This window comes from Triticum aestivum, chromosome 3A (assembly GCF_018294505.1).
Source record: "Triticum aestivum cultivar Chinese Spring chromosome 3A, IWGSC CS RefSeq v2.1, whole genome shotgun sequence".
Lineage (NCBI taxonomy): Eukaryota > Viridiplantae > Streptophyta > Magnoliopsida > Poales > Poaceae > Triticum > Triticum aestivum.
In genome coordinates, this window is record NC_057800.1 from 458497989 (window position 1) to 458508968 (window position 10980).

Below are 10980 nucleotides of genomic sequence, written 5' to 3' on the forward strand. Positions count from 1 at the left end.
TCTTCGCCGCACTAGTGCACCTATACAATTTACCATTGTATTGGGTGTGTTGGGGACATAAGACATTTCTTGTATTTGATTGCATGGTTGTTTGAGAGAAACTATCTTCATCCTACACCTCGCACATATTGATAAGCCTTAGGTCATCCACTTGAGGGAAATTTGCTGCTATCATACAAAACTCTGTGCTTGAAGGCCCAATAGAGACTACAAGAATAAAGTTGTGTAGTAGACATCAGTAGGGTTTTACCTCTTCGAGAGGGCTCAAACCCGGGTAAATAATGTGACTCTCTACTTCCTGTTACCATCAAGTTGAGATCACTAGCTCAGGACTCCCTACCCGAGATCAGCCGGATTTAGGTCTGACATCCCCCCGAAATAACAGAGCAGTGCGAAGAGTGATGTTAGGACCGAGAGTATATCAACCAGAGGGGGTGAATGGGAGATTAAAAAATTATTGTGAATGTTTTGAACTGATCCCAAACACAGCAGTGAAAATAAGGTTCGGTAGATACGAACTCAATCAAGCTTGCTATTGAGCAACAAAACCTTTGATGTAGGATGCAATGATGGTTCGAGCATAGGATGCAATAGGCTTGATGATCATACTAATGTCAAATATCAGAGCACAGAGAATAACAAGAACCAAGGTAGCAAGATAGAGTGATGTGAGTGCAACAATGTGAGCAACGAATGATAACTATCACAAGAGAGTGGAGTCGGATGATATGCAACAGAAAATAACTGATCAAATAACTATCGTCACAGAGCACATATGAAGACTGCCGAAAGTAATGCAGTAAAGTAAATTGAACTAGTGGTGCTCGATGGAGACAGAGAGATTTGGCAGACCAGTTCACCCTTCTGCCAAAGGGCTACGTCTGGTTGGAGGGGTGTGACTTAACATGGAGGATAAACTCTCTTCACCCTATTCTCCTTCAACTCGAAGCTGATCAGACTTCAGTTGATTTCACTCATGGTTGATACTTGTCAGTGATCTGCAAACCTTTGGCCGACCTTCGCAAACCACAATCACTCTTGGTTGTTGAAGATCTAGCTCAGTGAAGACAACAACTCTTCAACACTCGAGCCGAAACCTATCCGTCTAGAGAGTGCGCAGATGATACGTCTCCAACGTATATATAATTTTTGATTCTTCCATGTTGTTATATTATCATTCTTGGATGCTTTAGAGCATCTCCAGCCGTTGGCGCCCCCCAGGACGCATATAAATCGCCCCCTGGGGGTGAGCCGGCGATACAATCGGCACTGGGGGCGGTTTTGCGCCCAGTCGTCGCCCCCAGGCGCCGAAATTGGCCCACTTTTCGGCCCACTTTCGGAAAATAAAGGGCCCATATGGGCGAGAATAGGCCCATATTCGGCGTGGTTCGCCGTGGCTCGGCGTTGAATTATGAACATAAATATTTTTTTATCACATAGTTCATCATAGAAAAATCAAATAGTTCAACAAAATAGTACAACAACAAATAGTTCAATACAAATTATACAGTTCAACAAATAAAAACTCATATTTCATTACACGTCACGCCCGACGTTGCCCTTGAGCCTCCATAGGTGCTCCACCAGATCATGCTGCAGCTGATGATGCACCTATGGGTCTCGGTTCTCCTGACGCATACTGAGGTAGGCAGTTCAGGTTGCCGGTAGCTGGTGATCAACTTCGGCTAGAGGGCCTTTCCTGTAGTATGGTTCAGTGTCAAACACTAGGTCTTCTTGCTCGCTTTCGATGATCATGTTGTGCAAGATGACACAACAAGTCATGATCTCCCACATTTGATCTTTCGACCAGGTCTGAGCGGGGTACCGGACAACAGAAAATCGAGATTGGAGCGCACCAAATGCCTGCTCGACATCCTTCCAGCAAGCCTCCTGAATCTTCGCAAACCAGGCGTTCTTGCCTCCTGGCACAAGGTTGGAGATGGTCTTCACAAATGTCGACCATCTCGGATAGATGCCATCAGCTAGATAGTACCCCTTGTTGTAGTGCCGCCCATTGATCTTGAAGTTCATCGGAGGAGAATGACCTTAAACAAGCTTGGCAAAGACAGGAGAGCACTGCAGCACGTTGATGTCATTGTGAGTTCCTGGCATACCAAAGAAGGAGTGCCAAATCCAGAGGTCCTGTGTGGCCACCGCCTCAAGTACCACACTGCAACCGCCTTTGGCGCCTTTGTACATGCCCTGCCAAGCAAATGGGCAATTCTTCCATTTCCAATGCATGCAGTCGATGCTTCCAAGCGTCTCAGGAAATCCTCTTGCTGCATTCTGTGCTAGGATCCGAGCAGTGTCTTCCGCATTGGGTGTTCTCAAGTATTACGGTCCAAACACTGCCACCACTGCCCGACAGAACTTGTAGAAACACTCTATGCTGGTGGACTCGGCCATGCGCCCATAGTCGTCGAGTGAATCACCGGGAGCTCCGTATGCAAGCATCCTCATCACTGTCGTGCACTTCTGGATCAAGGTGAATCCAAGTTTGCCGGTGCAATCCATCTTGCACTTGAAGTAGTTGTCGAACTCCCGGATGGAATTCACAATCCTGAGGAAGAGCTTTCGGCTCATCCGATAACGACACCGAAATGTTTTGTCGTCGTGCTGTGGAGCATCGGCGAAGTAGTCGGAGTAGAGCATGCAGTAGCCTTCGAGACGATACCGGTTCTTTGCTTTCACCTACCCCGGCGCCGAGCCACCTCGCCGCGGCTTTTCATTGCTCGCCAGCAGCTAGGCGAGGGCGGCGAGCACCATGATATGCTCTTCTTCCTGGACGTCAGCCTCGGCTTCCTCCTCTAGCAGCGCGGCGAGCGCTTCCTCGTCATCTGAGTCCATCGCCGAGGCAGGCAAATCACCGAACACCTTGTGCCCGGTGGGCGTGTTCCCGCCGCTAAACTGCCCCTCCGCGGCCGAAAACGCCCAGCTGCTATTGGAGGGGCTGCCGTGGCGAACCTCTGCTATTTTTCCGGCGGGGAATGGCTATCTAGTGGTGAAGGGCGGCGGGCGGCACCGAGATATAGCTAGTGACGGCCGAGGGCGCGGGGGGTGGGAGGCGAGTCGGGGAAGAAAATCTTGACTTTTCGCCTGACGGTGTGGGCCAGCCACACTTTTCCCTTGCGCTGGAGCCCCCGTTCGCCCCCCAGTGCACCGAGTTCGTCCTGTGACCGCCGGGCGTAAAAAAGGGCCGAACCGGCGCTTTTCGGCATCCCGGGGGCACGACTGGGGTGTTGTTTTGGCGCCAGCGCCGAAAAAGTGGCCTGGGGGCCTATTGGGGGCGCGGCTGGAGATGCTCTTACAATCATTTTATAGCAACTTCATATCATTTTTTGGGACTAACCTATTGGCATAGTGCCCAGTGCCAGTTGCTGTTTTTTGCTTGTTTTTCACTTCACAGAATATTAGTACCAAACGGAGTCCAAACGCAGCGAAAGTTTTTGGAGAATTTTTTTGGACCAGAAGACACAAGATGGGCCAAAGAAGTACCCGAGGGGAGGCTTGAGGGGAGCACAACCCACCAGGGCGCGCTGGAGGCCCAGGCGCGCCCTGGTGGGTTGTGACCACCTCGATGGCCTCCCGCACTACCTCTTCGCCCTATAAATACCCCAATATTCCAAAAACCCTAGGAGAGTCAACGAAACACAATTCTAGCCGCTGCAAGTTCCAAAACCACGAGATCCAATTTAGACACCATCACGGAGGGGTTCATCATCCTCATTGGTGCCTCTCCGATGATGTGTGAGTAGTTCATCACAGACCTACGAGTCCATAGGCAGTAGCTAGATGGCTTCTTCTCTCTTTTTGATTCTCGATACAATGGTCTCTTGGAGATCTATTTGATGTAACTCTTTTTGCGGTGTGTTTGTTGGGATCCAATGAACTTTGAGTTTATGATCAGATCTATATCCATGGATATTACTTGAGTCTTCTTTGATCTCTTATATGCATGATTACTTATAGCCCCATATTTATTTTTCGAATCTTTGGTTTAGTTAGGACAACTAGATCGATATTTCTTGCCATGGGAAGAGGTGCTTGGTGATGGGTTCGACCGTGCGGTGTTCTTTCCCAGTGACAGAAGGGGCAGCAAGACACGCATGTATTGTTGCTATTAAGGATAACAAGATGGGGGCTATTCCTACATGAATAGATCTCATGTACATCATGTCATCGTTCTTATTGCATTAACCTGTTTCTCCATGAACTTAATACACTAGATGCTTGCTGGATAGCGGTCGATGTGTGGAGTAATAGTAGTAGATGCAGGCAGGAGTTGGTCTACTAATCTTGGACGTGATGCCTATGTAATGATCATTGCCTTGGATATCGTTATAATTATTCGATCTTCTATCAATTGCCCAACAATAATTTGTTTACCCACCGTGTGCTATTCTCTCGAGAGAAGCCACTAGTGAAATCTACGACCCCTGGGTCTATTCTTTATCATATTTGCTTTGAGATCTATTTTTTATTTGCTTTTTAGATATATTATTCCAAAAACCCCAAAATACCTTGCTACACTTTTTATTACTTATTTTATTTCGTGTTTTATCGAGATCTATTTATCGAATCTATCACAATTTTTATCCCGTCAACTTGACAATTTCTGGCGCCGTTACCCGTAGAGGGATTGACAACCCCTCATAAGCGTCGAGTTGCAAGTATTTGTTCTTTGTGTGCAGGTACCATTTACATAGTGTTGCTTTGTTCTCCTACTGGATTGATACCTTGGTTTCATAACTGAGGGAAATACCTACCATAGATGTACTGCATCAGCCCTTCCTCTTTGGGGAAATACCGACGTAGTTCAAGCGACATCAGCAGCTCTCAAGAGTAATAGGTACAAGAACTCTAACTCAGAACTACTGTGATGCACAACCACTGTCTAAGTTTGGGCTCTTGGTTTTTCTCTTGGTGGATCTTAAACTCAAATCACTCAAACAGGGGATGCTCAAATCTATCTTCTCATAAATCTTAAGCAGAGCAGCCACCGGACAAAGCCGATGCGGGGTGGCTATTTATAGTTGCAGCCTTCCCTGAAGGGAAATGACCAAATTGGACATCGAGAGCAGCCAATGGCCGAGCGACACGAGTCCGATGGTCGGATTTTGAGCACAATGGTAACATTACTTGTGGAGTAAGTAATGCTAACTCCTCGGTCCGAGAAAAATCTCTTACAGTGAAGAAGATCACAGTCTCTTGCTGGCAAGTATTTCCTCAGAACACAAAGCGATTTCTCTCGCAACTTTCATAGGTTTGGGCTAAGCATCACATCGGATCTAAGCTTCGAGAACCTATACCCCTCTTAATAGTAGGGAGGTCCTATGACTCAATTGAACCAAAGAAGAAAGATGAAAATAATACTACGTCTTTAATTTGCCTTTGACTTGCGTTCACTGTAGTCAATTTCTTCGGACAACAACTCCGAACAATATGCTTTACTTCAGCAGTAATATTTCGAGGGGATAATTCCATCACAACAATCTTCTCGTCTACAAATCTTTAACAGATGTAGCTCGTTCTTCTCTGCAATGCAAATATACTTCGGTGAAGTTCCTAGAACTTGGGCACCAGAGATAACATTCTCTTCGGTTTCTGTATGGACTATTTCTCTATGTATGCACTAGCAAACAAATCAGTCCATACCTATTTCTGTCAACAATCTCCAAAACATAGGAAGGCAGATATTGCACCAACAATCTCCCCCCTTTTGGACAATTATTGACAAATTAGTTGATGCAGAGCACCGAGGGATCATGGTGGTTTGTCTTTGGATACGAGGAATTGCAAATCCAGATAGTCATATTCTTTCTTGATGCCTTTGGCCGCCAACTGTTTCCACGAATAATGCTGCCTTAGAAGAGTCCAAGAGCGCTTCTTTTGCTACTTCTCATGCAGAAGGGTTTAGCGAGCATAATTATGAAGAAAGTTTAGTTCAGTCATCAATTCCAGATTTTCTTTTCGATCGACCTTGATGTGACTCTCTAGAGCTTGCTGAGTGTGAATGAAAATCTCATATAGAGAGATGGATTTTCCTCTAGAGGGATTTCAACCTTGGGATTTCTTAACTTTCGGAGCAGTGTCAGAAGCAGAAGCAACACGAGCAACATCAACAAGTGCCTTTCCTTTGCCAGTGTCACGAACTGGTGGCATGAAAACCTTCGTTGTAACTAGGAATAGAAAATTTTCTTCAAGCAGTTGCTCAATTGCAAACATGATCCAAGGGGCATATGGCTTCAATTATTGGGGGCTATCACCAGCACAAGCCAAGTTACGAATGAATATATCTGGAATATCAAAACAAATTCCTTGAGAAATGGCTAGAAGAGCATTTCCCACGATGCCATTTATAGTTTCTGGTATGTTGGTGAAGGAAATATGCCCTAGAGGCAATAATAAAGTTATTATTTATTTCCTTATATCATGATAAATGTTTATTATTTAGGCTAGAATTGTATTAACCGGAAACATAATACATGTGTGAATACATAGACAAACAAAGTGTCACTAGTATGCCTCTACTTGACTAGCTCGTTGATCGAAGATGGCTATGTTTCCTAACCATAGACATGAGTTGTCATTTTATTAACGGGATCACATCATTAGGAGAATGATGTGATTGACTTGACCCATTCCATTAGCTTAGCACTTGATCGTTTAGTTTGTTGCTATTACTTTCTTCATAACTTATACATATTCCTATGACTATGAGATTATGCAACTCCCGTTTACCGGAGGAACACTTTGTGTGCTACCAAACGTCATAACGTAACTGGGTGATTATAAAGGTGCTCTACAGGTGTCTCCGAAGGTACTTGTTGGGTTGGCGTATTTCGAGATTAGGATTTGTCACTCTGATTGTCGGAGAGGTATCTCTGGGCCCTCTCGGTAATACACATCACTTAAGCCTTTCAAGCATTGCAACTAATGAGTTAGTTGCGGGATGATGTATTACGGAACGAGTAAAGAGACTTGCCGGTAATGAGATTGAACTAGGTATTGAGATACCGACGATCGAATCTCGGGCAAGTAACATACCGATGACAAAGGGAACAACGTATGTTGTTATGCGGTCTGAACGATAAAGATCTTCATAGAATATGTAGGGTCCAATATGAGCAACCAGGTTCCGCTACTGGTTATTGACCGGAGACGTGTCTCGGTCATGTCTACATTGTTCTCGAACTCGTAGGGTCCGCACGCTTAATGTTATGATGATAGTTTCATTATGAGTTTATATATTTTGATGTACTAAAGGTTGTTCGGAGTCCCGGATGTGATCACGGACATGACGAGGAGTCTCAAAATGGTCGAGACATGAAGATTGATATATTGGAAGCCTATGTTTGGACATCAGAAGTGTTCCGGGTGAAATTGGCATTTTACCATAGTACCGGGAGGTTACCGGAACCCCCCGGTAACCTAATGGGCCTTAATGGGCCTAGTGGAGGAAGTGGAGAGGAGGCCAAGGGGCAGCCGCGCGCCCCTCCCCCCTCCAAGTCCGAATTGGACAAGGAGGGGGGGCGGCGCCCCCCCTTTCCTTTCCCCTCTCTCTCCTTCCCCCCAAGTCCTAGTCCAACATGGAAAGGGGGGGAGTCCTACTCCTAGGAGGAGTAGGACTCCTCCTGGCGCGCCCCTTGCCTGGCCGCACTTCCTCCCCCTTGCTCCTTTATATATGGGGCAGGGGGCACCCCAGAGACACAACAATTGATCATTGATCTCTTAGGCGTGTGCGGTGCCCCCTCCACCATAATCCTCGATAATGTTGTAGCGGTGCTTAGGCGAAGCCCTGCGACAGTAGAACATCAAGATCGTCACCACGTCGTCGTGCTGAAGGAACTCTTCCCCGACATTCTGCTTGATCAGAGTCCGGGGATCGTCATCGAGCTGAACGTGTGCTAGAACTCGGAGGTGCCGTAGTTTCGGTGCTTGATTGGTCGGGCCGTGAAGACGTACGACTACATCAACCGCGTTGTGCTAACGCTTCCACTTTCGGTATACGAGGGTACGTAGACTACACTCTCCCCTCTCGTTGCTATGCATTACCATGATCTTGTGTGTGCGTAGGAATTTTTTGAAATTACTACGTTCCTCAACAGTGGCATCCGAGCCAGGTTTAATGCGTTGATGTTATATGCACGAGTAGAACACAAGTGAGTTGTGGGCGATACAAGTCATACTTCTTACCAGCATGTCATACTTTGGTTCGGCGGTATTGTTGGATGAAGCGGCCCGGACCGACATTACGCGTACGCTTATGCGAGACTTGTTCTACCGACGTGCTTTGCACACAGGTGGCTGGCGGGTGTCAGTTTCTCCAACTTTAGTTGAACCGAGTGTGGCTACGCCCGGTCCTTGCGAAGGTTAAAACAACACCAACTTGACAAACTATCGTTGTGGTTTTGATGCGTAGGTAAGAACGGTTCTTGCAAAGCCCGTAGCAGCCACGTAAAACTTGCAACAACAAAGTAGAGGACGTCTAACTTGTTTTTGCAGGGCATGTTGTGATGTGATATGGTCAAGACATGATGCTATATTTTATTGTATGAGATGATCATGTTTTGTAACCAAGTTATCGGCAACTGGCAGGAGCCATATGGTTGTCGCTTTGTTGTATGCAATGCAATCGCCATGTAATGCTTTACTTTATCACTAAGCGGTAGCGATAGTCATAGAAGCATAAGATTGGCGAGACGACAACGATGCTACGATGGAGATCAAGGTGTCAGGTAGGTGGCGATGGTGATAATGATGGTGCTTCGGAGATGGAGATCACAAGCACAAGATGATGATGGCCATATCATATCACTTATATTGATTGCATGTGATGTTTATCTTTTATGCATCTTATCTTGCTTTGATTGACGGTAGCATTATAAGATGATCCCTCACTAAATTTCAAGATAAAAGTGTTCTCCCTGAGTATGCACCGTTGCCAAAGTTCGTCGTGCCCAGACACCACGTGATGATCGGGTGTGATAAGCTCTACGTCCATCTACAACGGGTGCAAGCCAGTTTTGCACACGTAGAATACTCAGGTTAAACTTGACGAGCCTAGCATATGCAGATATGGCCTCGGAACACAGAGACCGAAAGGTCGAGCGTGAATCATATAGTAGATATGATCAACATATTGATGTTCACCATTGAAAGCTACTCCATTTCACATGATGATCGGTTATGGTTTAGTTGATTTGGATCACGTGATCACTTAGAAGATTAGAGGGATGTCTTTCTAAGTGGGAGTTCTTAAGTAATATGATTAATTAAACTTAAATTTATCATGAACTTAGTACCTGATAGTATCTTGCTTGTCTATGTTTGATTGTAGATAGATGGCCCGTGTTGTTGTTCCGTTGAATTTTAATGCGTTCCTTGAGAAAGCAAAGTTGAAAGATGATGGTAGCAATTACACGGACTAGGTCCGTAACTTGAGGATTACCCTCATTGCTGCACAGAAGAATTATGTCTTGGAAGCACCGCTGGGTGCCAGGCCTGCTGCTGGAGCAACACCGGATGTTATGAACGTCTGGCAGAGCAAAGCTGATGACTACTCGATAGTTCAGTGTGCCATGCTTTACAGTTTAGAATCGGGACTTCAACGATGTTTTGAACGTCATGGAGCATATGAGATGTTCCAAGAGTTGAAGTTAATATTTCAAGCAAATGCTCGGATTGAGAGATATGAAGTCTCCAATAAGTTCTATAGCTGCAAGATGGAGGAGAATAGTTCTGTCAGTGAACATATACTCAAAATGTCTGGGTATCATAATCACTTGACTCAAGTGGGAGTTAATCTTCCTGTTGATAGTGTCATTGACAGAGTTCTTCAATCACTCCCACCAAGCTACAAGAGCTTCGTGATGAACTATAACATGCAATGGATGGATAAGATGATTCCCGAGCTCTTCGCAATGCTAAAGGCTGCGGAGGTAGAAATCAAGAAGGAGCATCAAGTGTTGATGGTCAACAAGACCACCAGTTTCAAGAAAAAGGGCAAAGGGAAGAAGAAGGGGAACTTCAAGAAGAACAGCAAGCAAGTTGCTGCTCAGGAGAAGAAACCCAAATCTGGACCTAAGCCTGAAACTGAGTGCTTCTACTGCAAGCAGACTGGACACTGGAAGCGGAACTGCCCCAAGTATTTGGCGGATAAGAAGGATGGCAAGGTGAACAAAGGTATATATGATATACATGTTATTGATGTGTACCTTACTAGAGCTCGCAGTAGCACCTGGGTATTTGATACTAGTTCTGTTGTTAATATTTGCAACTCGAAAAAGGGACTACAGATTAAGAGAACACTGGCGAAGGACGAGGTGACGATGCGCGTGGGAAATGGTTCCAAAGTCGATGTGATCGCAGTCGGCACGCTACCTCTACATCTACCTTCAGGATTAGTATTAGACCTAAATAATTGTTATTTGGTGCCAGCGTTGAGCATGAACATTATATCTGGATCTTGTTTGATGCGAGACGTTTATTCATTTAAATCAGAGAATAATGGTTGTTCTATTTATATGAGTAATATCTTTTATGGTCATGCACCCTTGAAGAGTGGTCTATTTTTGATGAATCTCGATAGTAGTGATACACATATTCATAATGTTGAAGCCAAAAGATGCAGAGTTGATAATGATAGTGCAACTTATTTGTGGCACTGCCGTTTAGGTCATATCGGTGTAAAGCGCATGAAGAAACTCCATACTGATGGACTTTTGGAATCACTTGATTATGAATCACTTGGTACATGCGAACCGTGCCTCATGGGCAAGATGACTAAAATGCCGTTCTCCGGTACTATGGAGAGAGCAACAAATTTGTTGGAAATCATACATACAGCTGTATGTGGTCCGATGAATGTTGAGGCTCGTGGCGGATATCGTTATTTTCTCACCTTCACATATGATTTAAGCAGATATGGGTATATCTACTTAATGAAGCATAAGTCTAAAACATTTGAAAAGTTCAAAG